Consider the following 10329-nt stretch of genomic DNA (forward strand, 5'->3'; position numbering starts at 1 on the left):
CAACCAATGCTCCAAGGTCCTTCTCTGCCTGGCAGCTCTCCAACCACTCATCTCCCAGCCTGTAGCTCTGCTTGGGATTATTGCACCCCAGGTGCAGGACCCAGCACTTGGCCTTGTTGAACTTCATGCAGTTGACCTCAGCCCATCGGTGCAGCCCATCCAGATCCTCCTGCAGAGCCTTCCTACCCTCAAGCAGATCGACACACGCACCTAACTTGGTGTCATCTGCAAACTTACTGAGGGTGCACTCAATGCCCTCATCCAGATCATTGATGAAGATATTAAAGAGGACCGGCCCCAGCACCGAGCCCTGGGGGACGCCACTAGTGACTGGCCTCCAACTGGACTTGGCTCCATTCACCATGACTCTTTGGGCCCGGCTATCCAGCCAGTTTCTAACCCAATGAACCGTGTGCCAGTCCAAGCCAAGAGCAGCCAGTTTCTTGAGGAGAATGCTGTGGGAAACGGTGTCAAAAGCCTTGCTGAAGTCAAGGTAGACCACATCCACAGCCTTTCCCTCATCCACCCAGTGCATCACTTTGTCATAGAAGGAGATCAGGGTCGTCAAGCAGGACCTGCCTTTCAAAAACCCATGCTGACTGGGCCTGATCGCCTGCTTGCCCTGCAAGTGCCGCGTGATGACACTGAAGATAATCTTCTCCATGAGTTTCCCTGGCACTGAGGTCAAACTGACAGGCCTGTAGTTCCCTGGGTCTGCCCTCCGGCCCTTCTTACAGATGGGCGTCACGCTTGCTAGCCGCCAGTCAACTGGGACCTCCCCCGATAGCCAGGACTGGTGATAAATGATGGAAAGCGGCTTGGCCAGCTGCTCCACCAGCTCCCTCAGCACCCTTGGGTGGATCCCATCCGGCCTCATCAACTTGCGCACATCCAAGTGCTGCAGCAGGTCACCAAACATTTCCTGGTGGATTATGAGGGCCACATCCTGTTCCCCATCCCCTTCCACCAGCTCAGGGTACTGGGCATCCAGAGAACAACCGGTATTGCTGCTAAAGACTGAGGCAAAGAAGGCATTAAGTACCTCAGCCTTTTCCTCATCTCTTGTAACTAAGTCTCCCCGCACATCCAGTAAAGGATGGAGATTCTCCTTAGTCCTCCTTTTTGTGTTGATGTATTTATAAAAACATTTTTTGTTGTCTTTAATGGCAGTAGCCAGATTGAGCTCCAGATGAGCTTTGGCCTTCCTAATTTTGTCCCTGCACAGCCTCGCAACATCCTTATAGTCCTCCTGCATGGCCCACCCTCTTTTCCAAAGATTACAAACCCTCTTTGTTCTCCTAAGCTCAAGCCACAATTCTCTGCTCAGCCAGGGGTCTTCTTCCCTGCCGGCTCGTCTTTGGGCACGTGGGGACAGACCGCTCCTGAGCCATTAAGATTTCCTTCTCGAGGAGCGCCCAGCCTTCCTGGACCCCTCTGCCCTTCAGAACCGCCTCCCAAGGGACTCTGCCAACCAGTGTCCTCAGCAGTTCAAAGTCGGCCCTGCTGTAGTCCAAGATTGTGGTTTTACAGATCCCACTCCTGACTTCGCCAAGAATGGAGAACTCCACCATCTCGTGGTCACTCTGCCCAAGACAGCTCCCGACAATCACATCCTCCACCAGTCCTTCTCTGTTTGTGAAGAGAAGGTCTAGCGGGGCACCACCCCTGGTAGGCTCACTAACCAGCTGCGTCAGGAAGCATCTTCCACGCTCTCCAGAAACCTCCTAGACTGCTTTCTCTGGGCTGCATTGTGCTTCCAGAATATGTCTGGGAAGTTGAAGTCCCCCACGAGAACAAGCACTGACGATTTCGCAACTTCTGCCAGCTGCCTGATCCGTCTCCTCATCCTGGTGGGGGTCTGTAACAGACCCCCACCAGGATGCTCCCCTTGTTGGCCTTCCCTCCCAGGAAACTGGCTTTATGTGAAAATAAATGAGCTCTGGCAGTAATAAAGGGAAGCACCAAGCCCAGTAAAAACAGTTCTGTTAACAAAGTCAGGGGTCAGGCTGTTGCCCTGTGCTGGTGCCAGCCCTCCAGTAGCACAGCGATACCTCAGCACAGCACCAAGTTCCTGCCACCTCCGGGATCCAGAACAACCCCTCCAGGGCAAAGTGTCCTTCTCTGCAGCATCGGTAGGAGCACCCTGAGCAACTGTGCTGGGAGGCAGACATGCACCCTCCCCAGTGCTCAGCACTTCCTTGGGCAATGCTAGGAAGAGCAGGATTGGTGCCTGGTGCTCGTTTCCAGTAGCTGGAGGTTGCCTTTGTTCCTACGGAGTCAGTGCTTCAGGGGGTGCTGGCTGCTTTTGGGGCCACTTCAGCCCTGCCCCTCTGTGTTTTGTTCTCCTACTAATTACTCTTTTTGTCAGACAAGGTAAGGGTCAAAAGGACCGAGCCAAGTTTTTGTTAACTACTGTGAATTTGTTTGTTTGTTTAATTCATATATATATATATAGAGAGAGAGAGAGAGGTACCCTTTAAGATGCAGGATATACCTATACAGGTAGGATATAACTATGTACACCATTCAAGTAGAGCCAAGAGAGTCTGCAAGACCCAATGAAAAGAAAATAAAATCCCATTATGTGAAAACAAAGTTAGGGATATTTCTCAGAAGTCACCTGTCCGAGAAGATGAAGGCTGAGTTCTTCTGCTCTTAACAGTTTGTCAGTTTCTGAGGTTGCTCCTCTCGTGCTGAAGTGCCTATTGCAGTAAGCTTTGACCCGTGTCAAAATGCAGTGAATAAGTACATTTTCTTAGCCACCACATATGAAGGGCTGGCCTGGAGCCACCAGCCCAGAAGTCACTTCACATTTTAAAAGAACGTTTTGAAAAGCTCTTGCAGGCATGAGCAGAAAGAAAAGAGGCAGAGTGGGGAAAAGGCAGAAGGAAAAGGAGCAAGGAAGGGGAGATTTTTCACGTGGTATAAAAGCAAGCACATCATGGTAAAAGTGTCTGCTACTGAATGTTTTTGTTTAGTAGAGGGTGAGGGAGCAGCAGGTAAGAAGAGATGAGGAAGGAAAAGCTTTAGCCTGCAGGGAAAGACTGGTGCTGGCATACTGCTGGGGTTTAATCACAGCAGGCAGCTCAGCACCACACAGCCACTCGCTCACTCTCCCAGGCTGGATGAGGGAGAGAATCAAAAATGTGAAAGTACAAGAACTCATGGGTTAAGAAAAGACAGCTTACTGGGTAAAGCAATAGCCACATGTGCAGGCAAAGCAAAACAAGGACTTAATTCTCTGCTTCCCATCGGCAGGTAGGAGTTTGGCCACTTCCAGCAAAGCAGGACTCACAACATGTAATGATTTCTTAGGTAGACAAACACCATCACTCCAAACATCCCCCCTTTCCTCCTTCTTTAACCCAGCTTTTTTAGCTGACCATGACACCCCATGGCATGGGACATCCCTTTGGACAGCCTGGGCCAACTGTCCTGGCTGTGTCTCCTCCCAACTCCTGGTGCACCCCCAGCCTCCCCGCTGGCTGGGCAGCACCAGGAGTTGAAAAATCCTTGGCTCTCTGTGAGTGCTGCTCTGCAACAGCCAAAACATTGGTGTTTTATCACCACCATTTTCATCAAAAATCCAAAACAGTGCATCATACAAGCCTCCACAAAGAAAATTATCACTGCTCTGACTGTTACAAGTTAAGGAGCACTGTTTTTCACACTAGCCACATGGATCCTCCCCCTTCCCTCACTGGAGGTTCTCCAAGCAAATAGCAGACAAGGACTTCTGACTCCTATGGGAAACTGCTGCATGCCCAGGGCCACCACTGCTGCCTTAGTGGCTGCCACTCAGCAAGGAGATGCTGGGACTGGTGGCACATGGCGAGGACGACACACGAGGCTTCCTGCAGCTGCTTCCCAGCGAGGATCAGCCACTGCCCTCTTACATGGGCTTGGGACCTGCTCATGCCATTTCTGCGTTCTGCCCTCCTCTCCCAGTGCACGAAAGCAGTGGTGATGTGAATGCACCCTGTGTGTGTGTCCTGCAGAGAAGGCTCCTGGTGCTCCAGGTACAGGCAGCGATCACCCACCTGATGGCACTGTGAGGTTGTGAGTCGCCTGCTGGGAGGAGAGCCAGGGGTGATCGGGTTGGGGGGGAAGAGGAGCACAGCCTGGTGTGTGACTGAGCAGGGTGCCAGGGGCTAGGCCCGGAGGAAACTCTTGCACACATGGAGGCAGGAGACCAGACAGATTGGAGCAGGAGGCTGCAGCCTGGATGGCAATCCTCTTTCTTTTCCCTGGGAGGTGCAAATGGCCTGAAAGTGTTGTGGGGATTATGCATGCCAGCCATGGCAGCAGGGTTCAATCCTAGGTTTCTGCTGAGTTGATAAACTGAGAGATTTTTCCACTAAGTTTTCTTTATGAGTGCTACAGCTGGGTGCCTCCAAGGAGGGAACCTGGTTTTCCACTAGCCTAATTTACAGTCCTTGCTCCTCCACATCTCCTTTGCATGCCATCTACATCCATCAGCAGCATTTCTGGGCCCGGGGCTTCACCTTCTCCTGATTGGTCTCTGTATGTCTCCAGGTGATTCTCTGTATGTGTGGCTTCTCTTCTCCTCTTACCTCAAGATTAGGAAATTTTGTAATTAAAGTCTTTTTCCTGCTCTCTGGTATTCCAGTTTCAACTGGTTCTGTGTTACACTTTTTCTGCTTAAAAACAAAAGATTAAAAGTACATTCTCTTGGCCTACGGCTCCATCCACTTCATCTACTAGTGCCAAACTGCTACATATTTCTATTTCTACAGAAAGCCCGAGGAGCACAGCTCCCTCCCAAGGGCAGCCAGCTCCAGCCCTGTCCCCGACAGCACCAGCGCTGTCCTGTCCAGGAGGAAAGAGATGCACCAGCCCTCATTTGCATCCTGAGGCCAAGCTGACCTGTTCCTGTTCCCCACAGTGCCTGCCTGCCCTCTGGGGGCATGACAGGCACTGTGTGGAGATGGACAGATCAGCAAAGCTCTGCAGGTTTATTCTGCTCTATCCCAGGACTTGTGCCGTGTCCCCACAAGCATCCCTATACCTGGGTGTCAGCAGGCCCCTTTGGCTGCACTCCCTCTCCCCACCTGCATCCCAGGCTGCTTCAGTCCCTGCTCTCAGCAGGTGATGCTGAGGGTTTGTGCAGAAGAGGACACCATGAGACCAACACAGGGCCAAACTTGCAATTAGAAGAGCTTACATGTATATGTCCATGTGTACAGGGCCAGGGTGGTCTGCCACCCTCCAGCTGTGGTCTTACAGAGGAGAGGTGGGTAATAAAGAACATAAAAGCTCTGGGGACTCAGCATGTGGCACTCTGCTAGCATCATTAACTGAGGGAGGTTTTAATCACAAAGTGCTGGTTACTGAAGACATTAGTCACCTTCAGGTGCTCTTGGGTTTCAGCTGAAAGGTGCAGCAAAATCCTGCAGCAATCAGTGTGAGTCTCTTCATGCTACCTGACCCGTAACAAGTTTGGTGTAGATACACGTAACTTCCTCACATTTTCTCAAAGGGAGCGCTTCAAGTAAATCTCAATACACACGATTATTTAAATTATAGCTGGACCCAAGACAAAACACACACTGAATCCAAAACTTCTGGGTTGTTTGGATATGAGCCTGTGTACTAGTTCTGACTGGAATGCAAACAGATTACCACCTGCATTCACAGTCGTGACTACGTGCACAGTGCTGTACCAAGCAGGGACCTGGCATCCTGCCCTTTCACTTAAATGCTACTTGAAAAGTGCAGTTGAAAACCACAAGGGCATAGGGCTTTTGGGTCCTTTTTCAAGCCGTTTCACTGTGAGTTATTCAGAAGAGCTTGAAAGTGTGTTTCTGTTCTCCACTCTGCTTGTAGCATGATTAAGGGGAGACAGAGCCAAGTGCAATTGAAATTCCACGAGTAATATTTTGTATTAGAGTGGGAGCCCTGGGTTTATCTAGTGTTATACAGTGACACACATATGCAGGAACTGGAATCATAGCATGGAGCATGCGAGAAGGTAGCAACAGAGCTGTGTTCTCTGTTACCAGCAATTGGCTACAGAGCAAGGAGATTATAGCTTAAAATAACACTGGAACTGCATGGTCATCAACTGATCTTGTAAGAGGCCGGGCAGAGATTTGAAGCTGCCGTCCATCTGTCTACCTTCACTGCAGTTATTAGGGCAAGGAAGAGTTGCAGAGTGGAAACAGCTTCCACTTTCTTTCCCCATGGCGTGTCTAAACCCTAAGACAGAAGCAGAGATCGTGCATGGTGTCCAAGGTCTTATTGTAGGAAAATCACAGAGAACAGCAGAGAATCAAATGAGTGACAGGGAGGCACAACTGGGGCAATGCCTGGGCTGGAGAGCCGGGGAAGAGGTGTGTCAGGCAGACAGATAAAAGAACAGTAGCTGAGAGTAAATACAGACAGTGGGAGCACAGGCTCAGTTTTACCCATGTTAGGAATGTTTTAACAATTCGTGTCCATAAAGAACAGTCCTGCCTGCCTCTGGGCCCTGCACTGGCAATTTAATTCTTGAACCACAGATGCAGTGTGTCCCAGTCTCCCCCTCTTTCTAGTCAATTTATCAAGTCTTTAGAAAATACTCCTCAAATTTATAAACCTGTTTGCTTTTGTTATTCCAGACTTCTATTTCTAACAGTTACAGCCTTTTCTCTGTCTTCTTCGAGATTAATTTAACACTGCTATAGGTGTGACTGTCCTTGTGAATGGCTGGTGAAGAATGTTTTAATTACTGGTGAAGTGTCAATAAGAAAGCTATTTGTGTTTGTATGAAGTCTTTGATGTCTGGGGGTTTCAGAACAACTGGTGACTGTTATGGGATACTATGCAGGCCTCTGATATATGGCCAGGTAGCCAAGAGATTAAGAAGAAAAAAAAGAAGCTGAAGGACGGCTGGGAGACAAGACCTGCAGGGGATGCTGTATACACTTGACACGGTGCCAAGGAGTACAAAGGACAAGAAAAAAACTTGGAGAGGAAGACTATGAGCCTTCAGCATGAAAGACCCCTAGAGACCCCCAGAGGGGCCACCGGAGACTGATGCGCATGCTCCAGTAGGAGGGACTGGACCCTGGAAGCTAATTATAATAATCTATTTTTTTTTAGAAGTAGTAATGAATATGTATTAGTCTAGGAGCATAAAAATCAGCTACTTGATGTAACTGGTGTGCGTCCTGGTGGAGCGGAGACTCCCAGTGCATCCAGCGTTCTTTGCTTACCTCTATTCTTTTAATAAATCCTATTTTTTTATTTAATCCTATTTTGAAGACTGAGCCATTTCTAACACCCATGTCATAAAGATCTTGTGTTTCTTCAGAGAAAAGAAAAAAATATGACTGCAGTAAAAAAAAAAAAAAAAAAAAAAAAAAAAAAAAAAAAGGTAATTCGGGGGATATGAGCCTAAGGGACAAGAAGAGAATTGGAAAAGGGTTGAAAGTTACATTTCTGCACCTCTGTGAAGGCAGTGCTTTCCCCTTAGGAGAGCAGCCGTGAATGATAGATCTGGCCCCTTAGCTTCTCACACCTAACAGGGAAGGGTGGCTAAAGAGCAAAACGAGACTGGCAGCAGGAAAAAACACGGCACGGCTGGGCATACTGTTGCTGCAACCGAAATGCAAAGGGAATAGAGAACCTTTGCCCTGAGGGCTGACTTTCTGTTTTACTCTTGGGGAGCAACAACCTCGGGTGCACTGCCTCGGGTCACGCTCTGATAAACTAGCTTGGGGAGGCAGGGGCAGGAGCAGGGGGAGGTCAGGAACCAGCAGTGCTGGTGCAGGGACCCTTGTGGCCCATCTCCTGACCATGGCCGGGGCCAGTGGCGAGGCCAGCTCCCTATCTGCTCAGGCTGACACAGCGCTCATAGGCCCGCAGTGCCCAGCGGGACATGGTGCCAGGCCACGCCAGGCCGCAGGGGGACACGTGTTGGCAGGAGGCGGCCCTCGCAGGAGGAGGGGGACCACGAACGTGTGTCACGGGGCTGCTGAGCTGGTGACAGCCCTTTCCTAAGGTGGAAATGAGCCACACAGCAGCCCAGGTTCCTGGCTGCCACCTCAGCAAGCCCAGCCCCAGGCAGGCTCAGAGATGGGCAGCGAGGCAGCAGGCAGAGGAAGGGGAGTTTGGGGCCACACTGCCCAGCAGGGATACAGATATCCCTCATGATGTAAATGGATGTAATCAGCATCCATCTCTGTAACAGGCCCCTCCTGAACTGATGCTGCCAGGGAGGTGCCTTGAAGACAGGAGACTTCACGGCACCAGGATTATCTCTGTGGTGCCACAGGCCCGCAGGTCCTGTGGCTTGCTAGAGGCTGGGGACAGACAGAAAAGGGAGCAGTTGTCTTTTATGTACAAGTAAAAATAAAAATATTGCAAATTTCCTTTCAGAAAGCAGCCTGGGAGTGAGCTGTGCCTCACTGGAAGTTGGGTGGGCTGCCCATGAGACCCTGCAGCCCCAGTGAGGTCCTTTTTCTAGGAACCACCAAAATGTTCTGCACAGGCATTTGGATGTCCTGGTCTTCATGAAGAGGGGACCACTGTGTCCCAGCAGAATGTCCCAAGGTGCAGGGGGTGAGCTGAGCCAGACAGAGATGTTTGAGGATGGTATCACAGAGGAGAGCGTGAGGCAGGATGGCCTTTGCAGCTAGTGCTTTTGGCCATCCTCTCCTGGCTGTGCCCAGGGAAAGGGTGCCAAACAGGAAAATCTGCTCACCAGCACAGGTCTGTGCACAACATCCTGCAGAGAAATCCCTCCAGATGGCAGCCTGTGAAGAAAATCACTGCCGGTTTCTTTGCAACGTTGCTTAATTGGACACACCATCAGTTTTAAGGAATAAGCATTTCCTGTGATGCTATTTTGGTGTCAAATTTACTCTATCAGCAGCCTGTTTGAAATGGGGTTATGATGAAGCACCAATCTTATTAGCTAATTGTGCTTGCTAGTCAATGGTTATTTATTTCATAGCCAAATTACAATGGCTGGCTGATGGGCTCTGCAGTCAGAGTGCTTTTAATTCCCCCTGGATTTCATTATTGTGACTGCAAAGGAAGGAACAGAATAGCAGATGAAGCTGTTACTGTTTAGGCTCATAATGCTGCCAATGCCTTATTTTGAGCTGTGGCCTTAGGCTGAGCAAGTTGGCAGGGCACATCTGGAAGAATGAAATCATGAAGAAGTTTCTGAGGCTTTTTTAATGCAAAAAAATAACCCTTTGGCTCAGAAGCAGCTGCATTTTTCTAGAGTAGCCTGCTTCAACGTGATCATTTATAATAGTTTCCACTAACTAATCTGAGCAAGCACTGTATGTAAATCCACATACACGTGACATGCTCAGCACCACTTGCCTGCTTTGTTACTGCTCTCACATCACGATGGTGTTATGGTATACAGTGGTGCATTATTTCTTACCAGGCCTCCTAACAGTCTTTCTCCCAGCAAAGGCAGTAAGGACAGCTTTGATCCCCTGCAAAAGTAAGACACTCAAGGGACGGTTTCTCTGGCAGCAAATCCAATGATCCCCAGACTTCAGGGGCTCATCTGTCTTCATGCAGTTTTCCCAGACAGCTCCATGCAAATGTTTAATTCTAGGCAAAGGTGACCTAATTCCTTTTACTTGCCAGCAGCAGCAGTTTTGTTCTTCTAGGATAGCTGTAAAAGGCAATGACAAACACAAATACTCACCCTGCAAAGAAATGTACTGTTGCCATCTCTCCAAAAAAATGATAATGATCTGGTAATGATCTGGGATGCCCTCTGAGCTTTCCCACAGCCCACTCCTGAAGAGGCTGTGTTCTAGCTATGTTTGCATCCCATTTTCCTGCTTATTGCCTTTTACATATTCCCTGCTTACTGCCTGTCTAGCCTGATTCCTCCAGAAGATGGCTGGAAAACATCTGCAAGAGCTCAGCAGGGAACGTGTAGCTGCAGCCCCCTTCTGGGGCCCAAGCACAGCTCATGGCCACATTTACCTTTGCTTTGAGTTTACCTTGCTTTGAACAACAGTTGCTTCATGCCCATGGCCTGAAAACTCAATGGCCTCTTTATTAGTCTCGTTGTGTGCTGTTCCTAAAGTGTGTTCAGCTTTTATAGGATGGCTGGGGGCCCTGTCCCACTAACAAAATGCTGTGAACATAAATATCAAGTTCATGTACAGTTCTGCACCTTTCATTTATTTTTTTGCTTCCTTATTATTTCTTTCTGAAGTGTTAACAGCTTTTCAAGATGTGAAACTCTGGAAAACTCAGACCTGCACACTTTTGTGCTTTTTGTGTTTATTAGTGGTGTTTTTTTTTCAGCAGATGACACTTTGATAAAGCTCTCGAGCTTTCTCTTCT

This window comes from Netta rufina (genome assembly GCF_964035555.1).
Source record: "Netta rufina genome assembly, chromosome: Z".
Lineage (NCBI taxonomy): Eukaryota > Metazoa > Chordata > Aves > Anseriformes > Anatidae > Netta > Netta rufina.